The 24,023-nt window shown below is 34.1% G+C and overlaps 1 long non-coding RNA gene across 4 annotated transcripts in view; it reads left to right on the plus strand.

Moving 5' to 3' along the window:
* Positions 1 to 13,436, plus strand: part of LOC124075522 (uncharacterized) — a 105,636-nt gene extending 92,200 nt beyond the window's left edge. For all 4 annotated transcript variants that reach the window (XR_009224398.1, XR_009224397.1, XR_009224399.1 and 1 more), the window contains one exon: positions 12,068 to 13,436. This is a non-coding gene — a long non-coding RNA (uncharacterized LOC124075522). The remainder of the gene's footprint in view (positions 1 to 12,067) is intronic.
* The last annotated feature ends 10,587 nt before the right edge of the window (positions 13,437 to 24,023 follow it).

Raw genomic sequence — 24,023 nt, forward strand, 5'->3', positions numbered from 1 at the left:
CATCAGGATTTGATTTCACATTGTTTCTTAAATTTTTATGGTGTGGTGTCAGCATCAGCCTACTTCTGATTTCTCTTTTGCTGGAAAAATAAAATAGCTGCTTAAATTCTCAGATGTGTATCTAACACTCAATAATACTAAAAGGAAGAGTCAAGGATCTTGCTTCTGATAGATGTCTCAGAAGAGTGAAAGACTTACCTTCTGTGAAGTCCATAGTCTTAGCCCTACTGGCATTAATTGGATCATGGAACAAATTATGTGGCTATCATCTTAATCAAGGAAATTCCATGCCTTGTTTTTAAATCATAAGAAAACTGTATTAATTATCCAGGTGTGGGAAACAGGATAATTCTGAATGAATGAGGTAAATATGAGATTACCTGTTCCTAGGGCTGCAGAAAATAATGCCATCCATCTTCTCATGACATGACAATGAGAAAAGAAAACATTTTTGACTACATTTACCCTGATGCAATTATTTTGCTCAAACATACTATAAAAGTCTGTTGTGTGTATATAAATTTAAACTCAAGTGTGCACCATACACACATTACACAAATTAAACAAAACTATCTGAAAATCACAATCCTTACTTAATCATAGTTGCCCTGCTAGGAGGTTACTACTTCAATGTACATGTGTATTCACAATTTGGCTCCAAGCCATTACCCTAGTTGCATTCCCTAACTACTAAATGTTCAGTGATGTGAGAGAATTCTCGCCATTCCTCAAGAGTGCCATGCCCTTGTCTTTCTTCTGTTTTCAAGTCTATTCTAAAATCATTCTATTTCTGGAAGACTTCCTTTCATTATTCAAAACTCAGCATCTCTTCAAAGTTACTTGATTCATCCAGTTAATGTAGTTACATTTTCTACTGTGTCCTTATAGACTTGTGTTTATTATTATAGATTATTATTGGATATAATTTACACATAGAGAGGTCATCCTTAGGATTGGAGCCTTGTTAACTGCCCTATATATATTCCCGGGGCTACCTGAAGGCCAGTATTATTCAGATTTAATAGAACTGAATAAGAAATGAACATTTATGAGAAGTGAATTTGGGTAAGTAAGGAAGGGGTTGCATCAGAACAAAGATGATAGGATGAAGATCTGGGTGTGATGGAGTTAAGGTAACTTCTTGTATTAGGATATACTGTCCATGTTAGGGCTTGAAAATTATACCTCAGTCATAGGGAATTAGTGTGAAATTAGTTTTTAATAACCATGATCAGTTCACATGACAAACAACATTTCATAGCTTTAACAAATGAGTCTATCTGAAATAGTGGCTCAAAAATTCTTAGCATATATACAGAATCCAAAGAGGGAATATTCTCAATAGCTCAGTCATACCACGTTGGTATTCCGTGCCAAAATCTAATTAGAGAAAGAAAAGTTCATGGGGTGAAAGACCTAGTCAAAACTACAGCGTAAAGTCCCTTAATTGGCACATTGGGGAAGACAGACAGGGTTTACATTAAGGAACAGGGAAATTGGCTGTTTGGATAACTCATAATAAATTTGGGGTATTTATTATCTCCATGTGCCTGATTCTGAGCTGAATAGCAGAATCAGGAGCCAGGGTTAAAAGCAGCTTCATTTTGCCACTGAATAGATGAGAAGAAAGGATGAAAATTGATTTGGCATTGAGAATAAACTAACAGATATTTTAGCTAAAGCTATCTAGAAGGTTGTGGGGCTGATTTGCTGATATGCTTAGAGATTAATTATGAAGATCTACACCATGAATCAGATGAGGAGTTTGAAAGTTTGGCAGGCTTTTCAAGTCTAGGAAGTGCTGTCTGATATGTAGAATGCATAATGTATTAGAGAGCTTCTTAGGGGTGATCCAAGAGTATAAAATATATGTGCTCTGACAGTAACCCAGTGGAGCTATTAAAGATGTTGGGGGTGGAGGGGTAGACATGAGGGTGGGGCAGATAGGAAATATTGGCATTTTATAAAATTTTAAAAGTTATAACTATTTACATTTACAAGATATATCATATTTTGTTTGCTTTTGAATTTTCCCTTTATAATCATTTCTGAGAATGCTAGTATGTTAGACAAGATATCTTCACCATATGTTTGTGATCAGCCTGAATTAAATGTACAATAGGTGAAAGATGATATTAACTCCATCTGGTCCATAAAACAAGCATTCAATGAAAAGAACACATGACACAAATATTAAATTTTGTGTCCATTCTGTCTTTACATTTCATATCAAAATATCTCATATCCTTTACCTACAAGGTAGAAACTGGTTAGAAATGTTCCAACTGTTCTGGAGTAACGTGGAATTTATATGCAATATTGTCTAAGAGTATCAAGATAAAATTTGATACTCAGATCTGGCCTTATAATATGTCTTAATTGGCACTGAAGAAATCCAGTCCATCTTAATTAGTATATTCATCAGATTGTAAAAATGTAAGTCCTAAAGAGAGAAGAAATGAGAACAATATATTCCATCAAATCATACATAAATTATAAATCTACAGAGAAAATTACTGATGAATATCCACGTTAACTACATCAAAAGAAAATGTTATTTTACACGTGCCTTTTATACTTTAGCAATACTAAAAGCTATTTTTTTAATATGTTGTGTCAATTGATTTCAGGTTTTTATGATGTGATTAAAATATTTGTGTGTCTTTAAAGAATTTGATTCTGTCTATAAAATTGACAAGTTCTTCAATGACTTTCTCCATGTGAGTCATTGTTGAAAGTTAAGACAACCAAGGACACTGTTTTTCAAAAAGTTTCAGTAGAGTACTTCCTCCAGGACACCCAGTTTATCTTGGAAATGATGAATGTCCCAATCTTTTCTTATAAAAACCATATCCTATTCTTATGTTTGATTTCACATTATTTTCCAAATCTTCAGAGGCAGAATCCCTGAAAGAAGTTAATATTACCAATACAGTGTTTTCAAAAATTGTGACCTTAAATACAAGCAACACAAAATTATAAGCTAAATGTGAGAAGCACATCTAAATGGAAAAGGGTATTTATTAATTAACTTATTACTCCTTAATTATAGTCTTTTATGGTAGTGGTGAATTTCTGGACTTGTATTTATTTTTCCTTCTGTCTACTTTGCATTTAATTTGTTTTTCTTTTTCCAGCTTATTCATTTTTAAAATATTCATATAAGCTCCTTTACATTTAAAAAATTAAGTTACATTTATTTCTAACTGCTACACAAATTTATGGAGCATTTGTTTTTCTTCTTTTGAGAAATATCTCTTTAGTTCTTTCACCCATTTATTGAGTGGGATTATTAGTTTTTTGGTGTTAATTTTTTTAATTCTTTTTATATTCTGGTTATTAATATCCAATCAGAAGAGTGAGTGGCAAAGATTTTCTCCCACTATGTGGGCTTTCTCTTCATGCTTTAGTTTCCTTTGCTGTGAAGAAACTGTTTTAAAGAATCATAAAAAAAGAATTAACTTCTGTCATTTGTGGCAACATAAATGGTTCTGGATGTCATTATGTTAAGTAAAATAGACCAGGCACAGAAAAATAAATGTTATAGGATCTCATTCAAATACTAGAATCTAAAAAAGCTGGTCTTTTAGAAATTGATAGAAGCTGGTTACCAGGGACTGAGGAAAATAGGGAAGAGAGAGAGAGAGACAGAGAGAGAGAGAGAGAGAGAGAGAGAGAGAGAAGGGGGAGAAGTGGGTATCAAGTGACAGAAACAAGAAGTTCTTGTGTGATATTGCACAGTAACAAGCTATAGGTAACAATAATGTTTTTACATTTCCAAAAGCTAAAAGGATTTCAAAAATTTACAGTGTAAATTAGTAATAAATGTTTGAGGACATAAATGGGCTAAACCTGATTTAAATTTCACACAATGTATACATGAACTGAAAAATCACATGGTACCCTATTGATATGTACAGTTTTTACGACTTTTTGTTTCTCTAGCTCCTTAGGTTGGAATGTTAGTTATTGCTTTTGGGACTTTTCCCTTTTCTAATGTAGTAACTTAAAGCTATAGATTTAGATACTTTAGTTGATTTATATTTATATTAGATGATTATTTATAGATTTTACCTTTCAAACAGTTTAATTTTTTGCTTTTTTAATTAAATACATTGGTAATTTAAAAATATTGTGTCTGTGTAAAAAGTTAGGATTTTTCAGTGCATTTAATTTTTAGTATAGTGAAAATAACCCCTAGGGCTGGGGATGCGGCTCAAGCGGTAGCATGCTTGCCTGGCATGCGAGGGGTGCTGGGTTCAATCCTCACCACCACATAAAAAAATAAAATAAAGATGTTGTGTCCACGGAAAACTAAAATATAAATATTAAAAAAGTTCTCTCTCTCTCTCTCTCTCTCTCTCTCTCTCTCTCTCAAAAGAAAGAAAGAAAATAACCCCTAATATTTCTAATTTATAAATTATCATTACTTGTTTTACCTAGTGTAGAGCTTATTTTGTAAATCTACATACATATTTATGAAGAATGCATATTGCCGCAGTCTGGCTGGGCACAAAATAACCTAGCTGCCACAAAGGCTTGTAGGTTCAAACAGCAACTATTTATTTCGGAACTCTCACTGGCACTCTACACACTTCTCTGGAATACACTCCCTCCACCTGGCTCCCCGCGCCAATTCTCTCCAAACCCTGTGAGAACTCAACAGGAACTCCAAAGAAGCTAGCAGGCACCAGAGGCAGCAGGATCTGCCCTAATCCCAGCAGGATCCACCCTAATCCCAGAGCAGGGTCACCTTTCAACCATTCCCTCTAGCAAAATGCCAGGTGTCATTCCGACTAAACTGTGGCTCTCAACAGCATATTTTCCAAGTGTTGGATATATTCTTCTCAAAATTATTAATCATTTCAAGACAAGTGATATAATTTTTCTGAACTTCTATATATTCAATAATTTTTAGTCATTATTTTAATTTCTGTTATAAGGCTATCAAAAGTTCCATGCTATGAACTGAATATGTCCCTTCAAAATTCATATGTTGAAGCCCTACTTACCAATCTGACCAAATCTGGAGGTAGAGTCTTTAAGAGGTGATTAAGGCTAAATAAAGTCTTAACAGGCGTATCCAATGCTAAGAGGTGCTAATAAGGAGATGTAGGTAGAAATTGCCATCTGCCAATCAGGAGGAGAGTCCTCACCAAAAAATGCTGGCACCCTGATATCTGCCTTTTTTTAGTCTCCAGAATTGTGAGAAAACAAATTCTGTTGTCTAAGCCACCTTGTCTATGGTGTTTTGTTTTGACAACCCAAACTGAGAGCAGACATCCTATATATTGTGAAATTGTCTTTTGTGTGAATAGATGTGATTATTGTGTTTTTCTAATGAATCTCTATTCTTATGAATCATTGCTCTTTTTCTTTGGTAATACTCCTGCCTTAACATTTGTAAAATGTATTTAATCTTGATATAACTGTTTAGTATAATGGAATATGAAATGTAATATATAGCTACTCAGCCCCTTTATGCTGACTATTTACACTCCACTTAGGTTCAATCGGCTTCTATATTTAAGTGAGTCTTGCTTTTCCCCCGCCACCGACTTTTCTTGCATATTTAATTTCAATATTTAGTTCATTATCACTCAGAGTATTGAATGATATGTTCAGAATTAGGCCTACATACATTAACAGCTATTTATTTGCTCTTTTTTCCCATTCTTTCTTTTCCTCAAAATTTTAAATAATATTTTTCTAAAATTTCAGAATTCCATTTTAGTAAATCTATTGGCATTTTAACTACATCTTTCTGTGTTTTCTCTGGGGATTAAAATTCATCTCTTTAAATTTCACAGTATTTTAGACTTATTATTCTACTGATCTATTTAAAATTTAGAAGCCCTGCAGCTATATAGACCCTTTAACTCAATTTATGTTAGAAGTGCTATGAATATTAAATCTACTTGGATTAGAAACTCAGAAGATGGTTTTATCACTTTTGTATTAGACAGTTTTATGTATTTTAAATAAATTTTTAAAAAATGTTCACTTGTATTACCCTCATATGTATCATTTGTGATGCTTTTTATTGCTTCCTAATATATTCTTTAACTTCAATTTGAAGGACTTCCTTTAGCATTTCTTTTTTCTTTTTTTTAAATTTTATTTTATTTTATTTATTTTTTTTTATTGTTGGTTGTTCAAAACATTACATAGGTCTTGATATATCATCTTTCACGCTTTGCTTCAAGTGGGTTATGCATTTCTTGCAGAAAAATACTCTTAGCTTTCATTCATCTTGAAAGGGCTTAATCTTGTGATTACTATTCAGGGATCTTTTTTCCTGAATATGAGATTCACTGTTGACATTTTATGCTATTCCTCACTCATATTTGATATTTCACAAACTATTTGTGTTGTTTTGTTTGGTTTTTATACCTGTTGACTATGATATGCTTATGGTCGATTGTGTAGTTCCTCTTATTTGCTGAGCTTCTTGAATCTTTATATTTATTACTTTGAGCATTGGGAGTGCATTTACAGCTATTATTTTTTCAAGTGTTTTGTTTTCTGCCCATTCTCTCTTCCTATTTTTTTTTGTTTCTAAAAATAAGATGTGATAAGTTTTTTATATTTTTCTATATGTCCCTGAGATTATTATTTTTTAATTCTTAAATCTTTGCTTTTCATATTGGATACTCTTTGTTGCTTTATCTTTAAGCATATTCTTTCTTTCCTATGTCATCTCCCACAATTTCTCTGTTCCACCAAGTAGATTTTAAAGGTTTTAATTTTTAGCCTAGTGTTTCCTTATTTTAATTCAAAGTTTTCTATTGTGAACTTATTTTTTATCATTATAAACCCATTTTTCTCTTCATCCTGAGTATAGTCATAATAGCCATTTTAAATCTTTGTCTCCTGGTATCTACATCTAGGTCATCTCCAAGCCAGACTGTATAATTGTCTTCAGGGTGGGTCACATTTTTTTTCTTTCTTTCTTTTCTTTTTTTTTTTTTTGTTGTTGGTAGTGGTGTTGTTGTTATTGTTGCTTGTTTGTTTTTGTAGGATGTATGTTGGCTAATATTATAAGCTTTGTAAATTTTATTTTGTTAAAACTCAGCATCCTATGTTCACCAGAATTATACTAATTACTGTGTTGCAGCATGCAATGTACTTTGTTGTCAGATTAAACATTCTCTTTGTTGAGCAGAATTTCAATAATATCTTAATAATTAACATTCACTAATCTGTATATTTTCATCTTGAAATTTGATTCACACTTTACTTTTTCCAAAAATGTATGTAATATAGTTGTAAATTTGATTTTTTTTTTAAACAAATCATCCTTTCTGATTTTTTAACAGCTTATGCATGTGTGCATGCATATGTGTGTTTATACAGGAATTTTATGAAAATAAAATTATAATACTATATTTCTTGATTTATCATGGTGCATATTATTATAAGAAATTAAGTCAATAGGAATATTTGATATTTTATCAGTGATAGTAACACTTAAAATGTTATTAGAAATCTACTTTTTTATTTAAATGGCTAGATTTTCAAAAATTCCTTTATTAAATTTCATTTTATGATATAGGATCAATATCCATTAAATTCGTCTTTTTATTTTGACAGAGGTAAATATAAAGAAACATTGTGTGTAAGTGCATTCGAATAAAGGGAATTTTAAGCAATGTCATGATTTTTCTATTTCTACTTCATCTATCAAAGTCGCATAGCAACTTGTTTCTAAAATTATTTTTAAAGAGAAGAAATTCTTAAACTATGTTGAAACAAGGGACTATGCTCTATCTCAGATGGATAACTTCATTATATTCACTTTCTAGAAACAACAATAGCAACAGTCTTAACTAACATTTCATATATGACAATATGATGATAGATTGGCTGAATGTTTAACTAAAGGTAACATTTTTTAAAAAAATATATTTCTTTTAGTTGTCAATAGAGCTTTATTTTTATTTATTTATATGTGATGCCAAGAATTGAACCCAGTGCCTCCCACATGCCAGGCCAGTGTAACTTTTATATCCTCATACTTTAAATAAAAAGTGGACATTACTTTTTGCCAATATAATAGTTTTACTTTAAAAAACTATCATGGAAATTAGTCTTCTTGTAATGTAAATGGGAAATTATATTCTTAATATTAAAGTGAGTAGAAAAAAGTAAAATTACGGGGCTGGGATGTGGCTCAAGCGGTAGCGCGCTCACCTGGCATGCGTGCGGCCCGGGTTCGATCCTCAGCACCACATACAAACAAAGATGTTGTGTCCGCCAAGTACTAAAAAATAAATATTAAAAAATTCTCTCTCTCTCTACCTCTATCTCTCTCACTCTCTCTTTAAAAAAAAAAAAGTAAAATTACTTTGTTTTAAAAAAAAGGCTTTTGAAATAATTTTAATAAAATATTTGGATATAGGTTTTTCAGGAAAATGTTGCACTAACTTCTGTGATAGTAATTTTTACATTTTACACAATATATGTGTTAAGCAATATTACTAAAAAGCCAATTCAAAAAAAATTGACAACTAAAGTAAATTTAATAAATAATGCTTTTAATAATATATTACACATTTATCTCTAAATGTGTTTTATTATGCAGTTTGAATAATTTAAAATTTGTTGTGACTAATAGCATATAAAAATATAAATGAGAGGATTGAACTCTATCGTTTGAATGTAATAATAAGAAACCAGAAGTGTACTATAAAATAGATATGACCCCATCAATTTCTTTGTAAATTATGATCAATATTTTCTATGTTTATGAGAGCAAGTAATAAAAATGCTATTAAATATTTGGTGTATGAGTTATTGTATAATTTGTTTATCTATAAATAAGCTAAGAACTATTTAACATTTAGTAGAAAATTAGATTAGGACTTAGCTTCAAATAGATATGTTTATAATGTAACTATCTGAATACTATTGAATATCCTTTGCATTAATGGGAAATTTGAATATGAGAGAATTACGTGAATTTTGTTTATGAAATTTATCTGCAGTATCTGAAAAAATCATGTAGTAGTCTCAGAATATATTTGTTACCCATTTCCCAAGGACCAGATCACTTCATTCTTACAATTATGCTATATCATATTATATTCATTGTCAGTAATTTTCAAATCTTAATTCTTTCTTGCTAATGGTAGGCCCTATTATGAAGAGTTGAAAACAATTCTTAATTTTGAATAAATGGGGAAAAAGCTGATTATTAAAAATGCAGTGTTGCTTATTTCTTTCATGGAACTCTCCTCTAGTAGTGCTACATTCTTGGTAAAGTGTGAAACCATTAACAAAAATTTTCTTTATTCTGAGTACTAAAACAAATTCAGTTTTATGATCCTTCACTAAATCATTCTCAGCCAACATACTTTCTTATTTCTGTGCTAAACAATATTGTAACCAGGCCAAAAAAAAATTATCTGTTTTTTTCAAAATGTACTTATTCCCAGAGCACAAAACTGTGAACCAACTAAAGTGACTTCCATGATCATGATTTATAATTTTTTCTTAAATATTGCTTGAAAACCCTCATCTTGTTGTACTTGACTATCCAAAGCTGTCATTGCATAAATTCTGCTCAATACCAATCAGTTCTCCACCTAGAGAAAAAGTCTCAGTGTTACACAGCCCAGTCCCTAGACCTCTATAAAAATCCTCTATTAATTTTCTCTCTTTAACCCACTATGTATCACTCTATAAAAGTAGTATGTTCTCATATTGCTATATATTTAATGACCAGGTGTTGCTTGCTGATAGGCTTTCTGGTTCACATTTTTTAAGGAGTAGATAGCTATCTATCTTGTCAAGTTTCCTCAGGATCCTTTCCTTGTCAATTCTGGAGACTCCAAGATTGCAAACTGTGTTCCTTCAAGGCCCTTTGAACTCTGTATTGGTGGATCTCTCCTACCACAGGGCAGTAAGTTTACATTGCATCCAAGCTCTGACTACTTTGCATTGAACTCAAAATGTTACATTCATTTGGTTTCTGGAGATAAGGAATCTTTCCATGTCTTTTGTTTGTTATATTAGATTTAAGAACTCTGACACTCACTAGAAACTTGTCTGCTATGAACAACAATGCTGCCTATCTTTGTGTATGTCCTCCTCACTGTTTGTCACAAATCCAAAAGAGGAAGTTCTTAGGGAAAAAGGTGGTAATCAGTATGATAAATCCAGCCTCAAGATAGTCCTGAGGACCGAAGAGCAATAAAAGTTTTCTCAGACTGAGATGCTTATAGAATGCTCTTATGAGAATAAAATAGATTTACACATATTTTGCATTATCTGTGAGAATATAGTGCAGGTATAAACATTCTTTTCAAAACTTCTGGTTAAGTCAATTTTTTGGGCTTTTAATTGGATATGACAAGTATTGGATCACTGACTTGATGCCTGAAACACTCTGGATCACACCTGACTGATCACTGTGTGCAGTTTGAGAAACTGACTATAGAAAAGATAAATGGTCATACCATATATGAAAACAGAATTCTGACCTAGTACTTCTGCAATAAACAGTTCATAAAGCCAAACTACAACTTCTGCAGCTCTAGGAAAGGAAAGCCAGGACTGGCTTAATGAAGTCCTTCTTCTTTAATTTTTTATTTCTGCTTTCAAATGGATCAGTCTCATGTTTCTTAGTCACTTGCAAATTTTCTTAGTCTATATCTATGATCTTTCAAGCCAGATTATTACTTCACGCCTGTATTTACTCTATATTGTGATTCCTGTGCTTATTGTTTTCATGGTATAATTTCAAAATTCAGAAGGAAAAGAGGAACTAGAAAGAATGTAAAAATACTCTATGTACCTTTATATTTCTCTTCCAAAAATTGTGCTCAGAAAGTAGCAAGAAAAATAATAAAGAATTGGCTCATGTGATTATGTAGACTGAGAAGTCTAAATTCCAGTTTTAGAGTCTGAGGCAGAATCTCTACATCTCAAAGATCACCAGGCAGAAGGAAAAAATTCTCACACTTCCTCTTATCCTATTTACTTTTTCAGTGAATGGGGCACACCCACATTATGGAGGGCAATTTATCTTACTCAGTCTAGCAATTCAAATGTTCTTATTATTCAGAACAATTCCCGCAGACACACCCAGAAATGTTAAACAAAAGAACTGGGGACACTGTAGCCCAGTCAGGTTGGCATAAAAAATTAACACTCACAGGGAATATTTATCATTGGAATTTTGGCAGTATTCATGTTTGGTGCCAATTAAATGTCATTAATGTTCCCTTCCTTGTCGCGACCCCTCGCAGGCAAGGGAAAACACGACACAGGATTCTTCTTTCAGCAGTTTATTCAGGCCTTGATTCATGTATCATCTTCTAGTGACCCCCCGCCGAGCGCCCAAGCACAGCCTAATAAAGCCTCCCGCATACCAATCCCAAGCTGCCACGTGGACCTTTCTCATAGGGTGGGAAGGGATTGCATGCCAACTCTCCAAAAAAGGAGTTGTTTATCACAGGCCACAGTGGAAGCCAGCGCCATCTTCTAATGGCGGCCACGGTCTTTAAGAATGGCTCACCACACTTCCTCACTTGTGCCATAGACCTTGCTTGACAATACTTTAGTGTGACTTGACTAAGCCATGTAGGTTTATGAAATTCCCACACTGAAGCAATCTGTTTTTCCATCTCAGGTTATCCACTTGGTTTCATGTTGACTAACCAGTCAAGACTAACTTTGCTTTTCTTGATTTCATTGCTATAATAATATGATACATTTTGTAAGATCAATTTGGATAATGGAATATAGGTCCTGAAAAATCCATGTCTTCATGGATTAATTATTAATTAAAGTAATTTAATTAATAATTAAAATAATTAGTTATTAATTATTTTATGTAACCACTATTCTGAGGAGAATCTTTTGGATTTTGAACAACCAACCCCAGTGCCCATAGTCTGATGGTTCTTGTAATAATAGCACTGTCATGCAACAGGCTGGATGTCCAGAAAGCCACCAGCCCCTGCATTTAACCAGGCTGATTAGAAATGCTTTTCAGACAACGTGCTTGCTATCAAAATTATCATGGATGAAAACTATCATAACCTTATTTCCTTCCCCCTAGGTCCTGGAGTCAAATGCCATCGTCAGGCTTTCCAGGTTTCCAAATAACCAAAGAAGACTGTGAATGGGGGTGCCAAGAATCGGGGAAATGAATGAACTTTCTGAAGTGTGACTACCATATGATCTAATCCTATTTGGTTGAAAACTATTTCTATAGGCCAACTACAGTAACTTACATAATAAAACTAACAGCTTTCTCATCCAGGCTGCTTCAAGAACCAACCTTATTATGAATGTCATATGCTCCACCAAATCTCAATTGGTTTCCTGTATGTTTATATTTGTCTTAAGATCACCTCAACTAGGCTGTACAAACTTATACTCTCCTGGAACTTGTTCCTCCTTCTGTTATAAAATTACACAAAAACTATATTTTCTGGCACTTTGAGGAAGAACTTAGCCGAAACCTTCCAATAAGCCTGAACCTTAAACTGTGTATGAGTCAGGGTAAGAATTCTAATGGAGGCTTTTGAATCCCTTGTCCCAGAAGTTAAATGTCATAAATCAAGCCTATCTATTACCTACATACATTCTCATAGAGAGTCCTTAAAATTGTTCCCTCGGACTACTGTTCTAATCCAGAGGCATAAGCCTACCTGCTATCTGCTGGAATATCCTTTGGCCCACCGTCTGAGTGTTGGCAGATGTTGACTATAGTAGGGCAGAACCTGGGCCTGCTCCCAGGAATCCTGGGTAAGCACTGTATCTTTCTGAATGCAAGATACAGTTGTTCCTGTCAAACTACCCACAGGGGCAGGGCTGTTTCTAAGTCTTTCTTTAATAACTTTGCATTTCTATGCAATTATAAGTGTTTTCCAAATTTATTTACTCCAAAGAACAAAACTGTACAGTTATTTGAGGAAGATGGTCTGTGGAGACCTCCACTTTGGAAGGTTTGTAGGTGCATGATTTTTTTTTTTTTTTTTTTTAAGCAACTTCTTGTCCGTTTCCCACAGGGGAAACATGCCTTGTACTTCACCAGTTGTGATATGCAGGGCACTCTCAATCCTTTCTGTTCAGTATTTTCTACAGAGCAACCAAATCAACTTTCCCTGGGAGACTGATAGAAATGTGCTGTTGCAGATGGGCCCTAACAAGATCCCCAGGTGATTTGTATTCACATCCAAATTTGGGAAACTGCTCTAAAGGCAGAGCACAACCTACAGAAGGGCTTCCACAGCTGGAGTCTAAATGCAGTACCCACTTCCACTCCACTATTCTCTCACATACCACATATAAATTATTCACAAATGGGAAAAAATATTCATTTCGCTCCACTCACAGAACATGTATGTATGAGGCATGGAAACCCCAAGGCATACTCCCTGCATATGGTTCACTTATTAAACATTAAAAGAACATTGAAAGAAGTTTTCCCTGTGTCTGACAGCCTTGTATGTTTTTAAATCCTGGGCAAACACCTTGTTGAGATATTCAGAAAGAGTGGTAGTGTGTGTGTGTGTGTGTGTGTGTGTGTGTGTGTTTAAAAGGGATATTATGAAAATAATAACATTTTTATTCAGATTTCTACAAGAAAAGGAATTTGTGTCAGGCCTGAGATTATAAAAAAGGAGCAGTGTTATAGTTTGGATCTGAAATTTCCTCAAAGCTCATGTGTTCCCAGTGCAATGGTATTGAGCGATGGATCATGAATACTCTGATCTCATCAATGAATTAATTCACTGATGGGTTTATACTTGAATGGACTATGGGAGATGTTGGAAACTACAAGAAGTAGCACCCAATTGGAGGAAAGAGATCACTGGAGGTATGCTCTGGAAGGGCATATCTTGTCCGCAGTCTTTTTGTCTCTCTCTGCATCCTGGCTATTAAGAGATGAGCTGCTTTCCCTGCCGTGGCTTTCTGCCATGATGTACTGTCTCACTACAAGCCCAGAATCAAGGGAGCCAGCCAACCATGGTCTGAAACCTCTGAAACAATGAGCCAAAATAAATTTTTCCACCTCCATGTTGGTTTTCTCAGGTATTTTGTCACAGAGAAAAGAAGTTCACTAATACAGGAAGTGTCCAAGTACAAACATGGCAAAAAATTTAAATAGATCAAACATTCCAACAATCTCATGAACTTTGATTGCACTAACTGGCTTAAAAAAGGGAAATTAGCTTTCTTCCATTTCTGAAGGATGGACAATCAACATCAGGATGCAGGCATGGTCTGGCTCTGATATGGTCTTTCTTCCAGGTTTACAGATAGCCACCTTCTTGTTGTGTCCTTACCTGGCCTTGTATGGGGTTGATGGCCAGCATCTCATTGGGGGATTCTTCTTCTTGCCAAAAGGGTGTAAGCCACCCTAAAACTTAAAGTCTCAAATAATTAGTGAATAAAAAAACCCCACAAATGATCAGAAATATATTTACAAAAGGTGAAGCCCCTGATAGATCCAGTCCACATGGGTGCTGGAACTAGACAAAGATGGCTCCGGTGGTTTATTTAAGGGGGTACATCAAAGGCAGGGATAAGGTTTCAAGAGTGGAGTCTTGCTTCTTGATGTCTTTCAGTCAGCAGGTTGACTGATATCTTGGTAGGTTACACCCATCTGAGTTGCTGTGTGGTATCTTGGCAGAGCTTGAGGGAGAAGTTCACCTGCATCAGGTGATCAATCCCTGTGGGGATGTCATTGGAGGTTTCCAATGACAGACCTATCCCCTCATTTGGCTACTATGTGCAGTAACCCACATGCAACCCATGGACGGCCTCTGACATGGCCTTACTTTGGTACATGCACATGATTAGAATGTGTACTTGTGTGTGAGTATGTGTGTGTGTGTGTGTGTGTGTGTGTGTGTGTGTGTAGAGGGAGAAGGAGGAGGGAAGAGAGAGAGAGAGAGAGAGAGAGAGAGATATCTGGAGCCAAAGATAAGTGATCTTATAAAGTGAAGATAATTTGAAATTTCTTTTTCTTCCTCTTTTTATCAGATCACCAATCCTATCAGAATATATCCCCACATTTGTGAACTCATTTAACATCAATTATCTTTTAAAAGTCTTAAATCCAATACAGTCCTATGGGAGGGTAGGACTTCATTCAACATGTGGTTTTTGTAGGGACACAATTCACTTTCTACCACCCATGAAGATATTCATAAAATTCAGAATCTCCATTAAGTCACAAATCATATTGGAGAATCAAATCAAATTTTTCATTTTGCATCAATGAAAATTTGATAAAATGTGACCTAATAGTCTCTCCTAGATTTCACAAATAGAACAATTTGGTGTTGGATAAGGTATTACATTTTTTCATTAATTTAAAAAGAGATAAATATTTTTGAAGTTATTTTTCCTGATTGAAATAATCAAGCTTGAAGTTCTCTAGCTCAATTCATTTTCTTTTAGTTAAAGTGTCCTTTGAAAAATGTTTAAAGCATTATATTTTTTAAAAAAGCTATAGCAAGGCACTAAAGTGAAAAATAAAGCATTATTTTTCCCTTTATTTCTTAAAACATCTCTTAGAAGAAAATAATGAAAGAATTCAGAATGTACCCTGCTGTTTTTCCTATAATTATAATTTTGTTATCTTATGGAAATACAACTGTGTAATAGTTCTTTACAAGGTATTATACTTTTTGATTTTACAAGCAAAATGTCTCATTTCTTTATGGGAAAAATAGAAATTTTCTCATATGTGTTTACTAAACTTCCTAACAGCATTTCTTGACTATCTCTGTCAATGACATAATTACTTAGGAAATAAAGTTCAAATGGGCTTGTTAAATACCCATTTTGCTTCTTGGTTTTTCTCTCTTCAGTTATTTTATAAAATTATTTAATATGAATTCTCACGATTCAAATGAAAGATAAAAAGATATCAAGTGACCCACCCTTCATTGAAACTTGAAGTTTTTGTTTGTTTGTTTTTTAATCATACAGGTCATTACCAAAGTGGCATTATATGACTATAAACAAATTTGCTTTAGCAAGCAATAGAAGGAGAATTTCTGTTTTCTTTAGCAAAGACAACAACAGGAAGATAAAGCTAAAATATGTGACAGAGGATATCCTTGAGAATCAGCAACTACAGGCCTCAGAAGAAAAGTATCATTTCCTCCCCAATTTCCCAGAGAGTTTTGACTGTGATCGATGTAATTATCAATTCCCGGAGAGGTTAGGTACAAGATGGCTGTGAAAAACACTGAATTACATTCTTTCTCCATTTACTGGGATGGTAAAGTAACAAGCTCAGTCAAAAAGAATTTTCATATTCTCACATTAAGTTAATCAGTGACAAAGAATTAAGAATGTTATATCACTAGAAAGATATAGATTCATTATAATTCACAGAAATAAATGGATAAATAGTTTGATACCATTTACTGGAGTGTAAAAAAAATCTAGAAAATAATGAGGAATGGCAAAAAATAAAACAGAAGAAAAACAAAAGTCTTGTCTTCTATTCAATGCTAATCAAAAATTCATTCTAAAAAAAAAGTGGCTCTGATTTTTAGAATTTGGCAGATAATGTATATTACAAGCACAGAAGGTATCTAAGAAATACAAGGAAATGAGATAGAAATATGAACTATAAAAACATTTTTTAGTGTATAAGAAAAGTCAAAGATTTATTATTTGTTCTCAGTTAATGGAAGAAAGATGACTTAATATTTCGATTCTATTATCTGCTTATCAAAAACACTAAGAAAGTATTTAGACTAAATGATTTCAACTCTTTGTTATGTGAGGGTTGCTAAATATCTTAACTTTTCATAGGAAACAGAAAATGCAGTCATTATTCCATGACATCTTTTAAGCCTATTTATCCTAAATCAGACAATATTTTATCCTCATGTGCTGAGGGGGGCCTGCCCTTCCAGCATTGCCTGTGGGGAGCTTGAGGGCACGAAGAAACCCCTCCAGAGACAGTTTCAGAGAACAGTGTCTGTTCTTTTGCACAACAAAAATAGCTTTTATAGTGGGTATGTGCCAATTTACATATAATAGTCATAATAAGCCAGAGGTGATACACAACATATCATCTTACGGGAATCCAGACACTAAGAGTCCAGGAACTACCACATAGGCTAACCTTGCTCCAACAGAAGTATAACTCCTTGTCAAGGGAGCAAGGAAATGGTCCTTGCCAGTGTTCTGAAGCACTCTGTCCCCAAACACAGCATTCTATGTTAGGATTTCCCTGCTGCAAAATGAGCAACATAAGCATTATTCCAGGCAGGTCTAGAGTTAGGCCCACAAGCACCCACCCCCAGCCAAAATTCAAGTTCTAAATAATAATAATAATAATAATAATAACAACAACAACAACAATAACAATAATAATATACATTGCACAGGAAATTTTGACTTTGCATTCTATATTCCACAACATAAAGATATATAAAACAACTTCATTTGGCTACTCTTTCATCAGCTGAGAACCCATATTCTTTGCTCCTTTTATTTCCTTAATGAACATTATTGGATCTTTAGTCTTCCTAACTTTTCTGACACCTTAAGAACTCTAATTCTTTAAAAACGTTTTTAGTGTATTGTTCTGCCTGAACTACAGAATTAGTATGCCTCCAGTTCTGTTGACCTATTGTGACATAATAAACCACACTAACATTTGTATTGCAAAGCAATACCATTTTTTTTTTCTGCTCACTGATTACCAACAGGACATAATGAGGATTGTTGTAGTCCACAATGTGTGAAGCCTCAGTTGGGAAAACTGAAATGGCTAGTGGTTTGAATTTGAATTTAGGATTCTTCAATTAATGTTTCTAATTCTCTTCATACTTTGCCCCAAATATGCCTCTCTTCAAAAAATCACAATAAAGTCTCTCTTGCGTCCTCTTTTTCTCTCTCGATCTGTGACCAACCTTGGTCTCTCTTGGTCTCTTCTTGCCTGATGTGGTATTTCCCCTCTGCTGCTAGGAACTGTGAGTAATAAACTATGTTTTTAATGGCTATCCTCTCCTAATACATTGGCCTCACAATACCTGAATAAAATAAAATTCATATTTATAAACAAGTTGTTTCATACTTTTAACATTTCAAAAATTGTTACTTTATGTGATACCTTGTGTGACTTTATTAGAGAAACATCATATGTTTTATGAGGGTCATGTTTAGTTTACTGGTCATATGCTCTTTTAACCTGCCATTGACAGAAATGCTTAAATGTTTAAACATGGCCTTTTCAATTTTTTGAAATAATGTTTTGATTTGGCATTTTCTACGATAAGATATGTCCCTAATTATGTAGTTGCATTATCCTGTAACACAACTTTTGAGATGTATTTTCCAAATATTTTCTACCCAATTCCCAGTTGATTGATTCAATGTATTATCTATTTATTCTGTTATTTATCTACTTCTTTTCCATTCCTCTCTATAATGGTGACTCATTTCAGTGAGTATTAAGTTTTTATTAGGTTTTATACATGGACACTGAGTATGATTATATACACAATATCAGAGTTTCAAAAGGTGAAACCCCTATTTTGCACAAATATCGATCAATGCCTATTTTGTGACAGGCTTTGAGAATATAAAGATAATTAAAACCAGTGTTTTTACTCAAGTAGTGTGAGTACATTCACATAATCCCAAATTTCATGTTTTATTCCTGAGAACTTTAAGTTACACTTGATGAAAACTTCCTGGCAGCATGACATACTGAAAACATTTTATATCTTCTTATCCTTTTGATCCAAACTATGTTTATGTATCTTGGCTTCTTCTAGGGGTTTGCTTTCAAATATATATTATAGAAATAAAATGAAGTTTAAAAAAACTTTTCAAGATAAAGAACTGATGAGTCATTAGTCACATATAAGAACATAATATCTTTGTATTTTAAAATATAAATAAAACTTGGAAAATGAGGGGTTTTATTTATTTGTTTTTGTTTTGTTTTGCTTTTTATTAATCCAAAGTAGTTTTGTGATGAAAATTCCAAGAAGTCTAATAAGCTTATTAATTTCATGATTTTGATAGCACAGGCAAAATAACTAATAATGCTCTGCAGTGGTCATTGACTTTGCCATTTGGATTGGAAGCAGTTCAGCTGAGACCTAAAGAGAACTGATGTGGAAGGCTATGGATGGGTAGTACAGAACATGCCATTGGCAGGAAACAATGAAAACAGACTTGAAATGCTGAGATTTGGCAGAGTACTCAATTACTGCATATTTGTAAAATAAGCCAGGTATATAGTAAATTTTTCTGTGCACTGTAAAAAGATGGATAAGAAGAGTATAAAGATTAAAAAAAAAGACTGACAAAAGGACAGTGAGATAACAATTCAGATTACTTTATAAGTAAAAATAGGTCTTGGTATTCAGTTCCTCAAATAAAGTGTTTTTCTTTCTTCAATAACTATTTTTCTTGGGTAAGCAATTTAAATAGCTTTTTAATCAGTAACATGAATGTACTCTAGCCCCCAAATGAAGACTTCTCTTTGCTGGACATTGCTTTATTTTTACATGTATAAATATAAACAGTTCAGTATTTTAAGTGAGGTTTATATTTATGATTAATCAGATGTAAAGCCATATATAATGTCAGTGTTTGCATTGATTTGGCAACATACATGGTAAGGCATGACATACTGCAAAACTTAAATTTACTGCATATTATTTTTTAGCTTAATAGCATTCAGGGTCTTCTTTTTTTATCAGAAACATTATTATTTTTTTATTCGATATAAATGTAAGTTTCCAAAACATCATCTCTTTTGAAAAATAAAAAGCTGCCAATTTTAGCATTCTCATGCTATTAAAACTGAAAATCTCATTTGAAAGTGAGATGTGGTGCCTTTTCAATATAGGTATTTATTTGGCTTTGATGTAGAAACAATCTCTTGAGGAAAGCATTCATTTGGTTTACCTTTATTATAAAAGTATACACAATTTTTTCTGGTATTTTTATTTGCCCATTTGAGAATTATATTACTTTTTGAGAAAGTATGATTCCTCTCCCTTTTCTGCTGTCAGTTGTCATGTGACTTTTCTCTCCTGAATTTAAAAAATAGCTAAAGGAGATATCAGTTATGTTTAAAAAGAACTTTAGAAGCCACATGAACTTCACCATGCTTTTTTTTTTATCCTCTGCCATAGTCACCTCAATTTTCTCGCTAGTAATTTCTCTGCTCATCAGTGCCCCTGGAGTGAGGATGATGAAGATATGTAAGCAATATGCTTAGGTAATTCAGGAGTAGACTGTTAGCACAGAGCAATAAAAGGCCTTGGTTCTTTTAAGGCACTTAGGTGTGAGGGGTATTTCTTTGGCATATCTTGACCATTGCAATTTCCATTGGTTAGAAATAGCATTTAAAATAATTTATTTTAAAGATAAAATAAAGTGCCCTGTAAGAAAACATCAATCCTGAAACCAAATTTCTTTCTATTCAGATGTTTATGGGAGAATGGACATGCCTGAGTGTTATGAAGAGTAAGCACAGCACCTCAGAGTGGGAAGATAAGAAGAAGGATTTTACCTAAGCAATACCCACTCCAATATTACACTCCAAATTACCCTGAATCATTTCAATTCCTTTAGTGTTCATAAACTGTTTGCTGAAAGTATTTGATTACATTTAAAAAAATCACATTGTTCATTTCTTAATTTTTTTTTATTCAACAGACATTCACGGATCTGCTTTACAAAATAGTTTTCTAAACAAACTACTAGGTGCAGATCTCAAGATGAATTGTAATAGTGATGAGAGAAAATGCAAACACTTGATCTAAAAGGAAGAGAGAAATGAAAGTCTTCTTGGAGTATAGAAAGAAAGAGATTGATTCGGATGAGGGGATGAGAGAACACACCATTTAGATTGAACATATTTAAAGGAGGCATTTGATGGAAGAAGGAAAAAAGAAAACAGCAGGTAGTTCATGCTGTGTTGAGTTACCACAATCAAAAAAGAGCAGTGTTTAAGATTCACAATATATCTAAGAAATTCTAAGTGAATTTTTAGAGAATCTGGTAGTGATGCTAGATTGGTAGTGTGGCTTAGAATTATGGTGGAAGGAAACCAAAATCTGAAACTTCAGATAGCACACAACTATATACAGACTTCTGCTTTTACATTTTTGGAAAGGATATCCACAGTATATACAGAGAGTGAAGTGATATCAGGTTGTGACATCCTCAACCAAGTCTTTAGAGGAGACCTTGAAAAAAAATGTCATAGGTCATTTCAATGAAGAAAAAAATAGCATTCATGGGGACTCCCAATTTCAGCTTTGATAAGCAAAAAACTCCAAAGTTTTGATAGTTTGAAGTAAGAAAAGTGAAAAATGAAAAGCAAAATGAACATTAATGATTTCCTTGAACCCTTCAGAGAACTGAGGTCACAATCAAAGCAACCTCAAATCAATAGTATCAGGTAAGCTGGGTGCAGTGGTGCACATCTGTAATCCCAGCTGCTTGGTAAACTAAGGCAGGGGAATTTTGAGTTCAAAGCCAGCAAAAAGCTAATGAGACTCTGTTTCTAAATAAAATATAAAATAAAAAATAGAACTGAAGATGTGTCTCAGTGGTCAAATGCTCCTGAGTTCAATCCCTGGTACAAAAAAATAAAAATAAAAATAAAAATGCAATACCAGGGACTGGGGTTGTGGCTCAGCGGTACAGAACTCACTTAGCATGTGTGAGGCCCTTGGTTCAATCCTCAGCACCACATTAAAATAAATGAATAAAATAAAGGTATTATTTAAAATAAATGAATTTTTAAAAAGCATTACCAGGTGAATATGAAAGGCCAACAATTTTCATTGGCTCTACTCATGACATTTTAACTTTATAATGTTACAAGAATGGTATACATTCATAGAAATTTCAATTTTAATTTTGAATTTTAATCTTTCTCCAGGCTGGATGTGCATTATGATACTCTCTTGCAATGCAGGGCAGTAGCACTAAGCCACAGCTCCTGTCAGTCATACAATCACCAGGCCAAGCAATCTGTACCATAGTACTGTGTGACTAAGCTCTGACATTTGGTAGCCTTGGGAGTATTAAATACATTTTCAACTTAACGATATTCTTAATTTATAATCACATTAGGGAGAGACATAACCCTATCCTATGCCAAAAAGAGTTTGTATAAAAAATCACAGCAGAAATCTACATAAATGGAGTAGAAATTTCTGGATACACACACTAGAAATGTTTAAATTAGCATTTTGATTAAAGCTGAAAGCAGATTGTGAACTAGCATGAGAATGAGAACCACCAGAGGAGTACAATCTTAGAGCATTCTACACATTTTTCTGGACTTTGTATCCAGAAACCTACCACATTCTCATGGTTAATGCATGCTCTAGCTCAATATGTTTTACTATAACAAAGTACCTCTTTCTGGATAACACATAAAAAAAGAAGTTTATATGACATTATTCTGGTGACTAGAAAATCTAAACAACATAGAGCCACTACTGAGGATCCCCTGGTTGCATCACAGAAAGGAAATGTCTGGGTACAAAATAGGCCAACCATAATGTGTGACCTTGCTTTGTAATAATTTAGTCTTGTGAAAATTCACTACTTTTTTGAGACTCAATACATTCAGTGAGATGAGCATTAATCAATCCATTCATGAAGTTGGAGTCCTCATGACCTAAGAATAGATTTATTCCAACTCTATTTTGCTTTATTCTTTAATTAAAGTAGGAGTAGAGGAAAGTAAAAAGTCTTGAAAAGATGCAACTCAGTGACATAGGCCCACTAAATGATGGAGACTTGTAGACTATGGAATGATCACCTCACTTTTTTTTCCATCTAATTTTTTTTATTCTAATTAGTTATACATGGCAGTAGAATGCATTTTGACACATACATAAATGGAGCATAACTTCTCTTCTGGTTGTACATGTGCTCACCTCACTTAAACCTTACTACTTCATCAAAAAGACTAGTGTAATAACAGCTGAAATAGCTGCAAGAAATGACTTTATTTCAAAAGTCAAACACAAGGGCAGAGGAGGAGTTAGGAGCCTCTGGTAACTATAGTAATATATATATATATTACTATATATACACATATTACTATATATACACATACACACACACACACACACACACAGAGAGAGAGAGAGAGAGGAAGAAAGAGAGAGAGAGCATCCAAGATAGCAGGCCAGAGGGAGGTTGCATTATGTGTCATTGTGTGACCTGGGACACAAGTTGTGAGAATACTTCTTCTCTGTGAGTAAAATTCCTACTCCTGTGTGGAAATCATGGCCACTGTGCCCTTCCAGGGCTCCAGGCCTCAGCATCAGAGTAGGTCTCCCAACTACTTGCTCATACTGGACTACTGGGTACCCGAGCAGGCAACATCAACACCAATGCAGAACTTTCAGCCACCCACATGAGCAGAAATCACCAATGCCATTCGCATGCAGGACATCTGGAAGCTTCCCACACGCAGGAACTCTGGCCACCACTCTTGTGTAGACCCCCATCTAGCAATGTGGGGCTCCCCTGGTGGCCAACATCTTGGGATGCTGCAGCAGCAAAGATAGTCCCCTATGCGCAGTAGTCTGCCAGCACTCAAGAACTTCACACAGGCTCTAAAGTCAGCCGACAGTCACACACTGTATGAGCTCCTCTCTGAACTCATCATTCAATGCCATCAGTTGGCTCCCTGAAAACAGATTCCTGCTTACACCTCTAAAACAGTATACACCCTAGTGTTTAGGGTGTATACTGTACTGCTGAAAACAGATTTCTTCATCTTTGGCCACCTTCATCAACATCTTCAGTGGGAGGCAACTTCCAATTTTGGAACTTTGGCTGGCCAGGTACCCAGTTTCTAACTCCCCTCTCTCCCCATAAGCCGCTACCCTGGCACAGTGACACCCTGGTTAACTTCACCACCCTGAGGGCAGAGATATAAGCTAACAACAGAGGAACACATATTGGATGAGAAGGGAAGCCAGAACGACATGGATTTCCAACCAAAACAATCCTGTTTCTTCCTTCAAGATTTTTTC

This window comes from Marmota monax, unplaced genomic scaffold (genome assembly GCF_021218885.2).
Source record: "Marmota monax isolate L192 unplaced genomic scaffold, Marmota_monax_Labrador192_F-V1.1 WCK01_AAM20220418_F8-fsc00391, whole genome shotgun sequence".
Lineage (NCBI taxonomy): Eukaryota > Metazoa > Chordata > Mammalia > Rodentia > Sciuridae > Marmota > Marmota monax.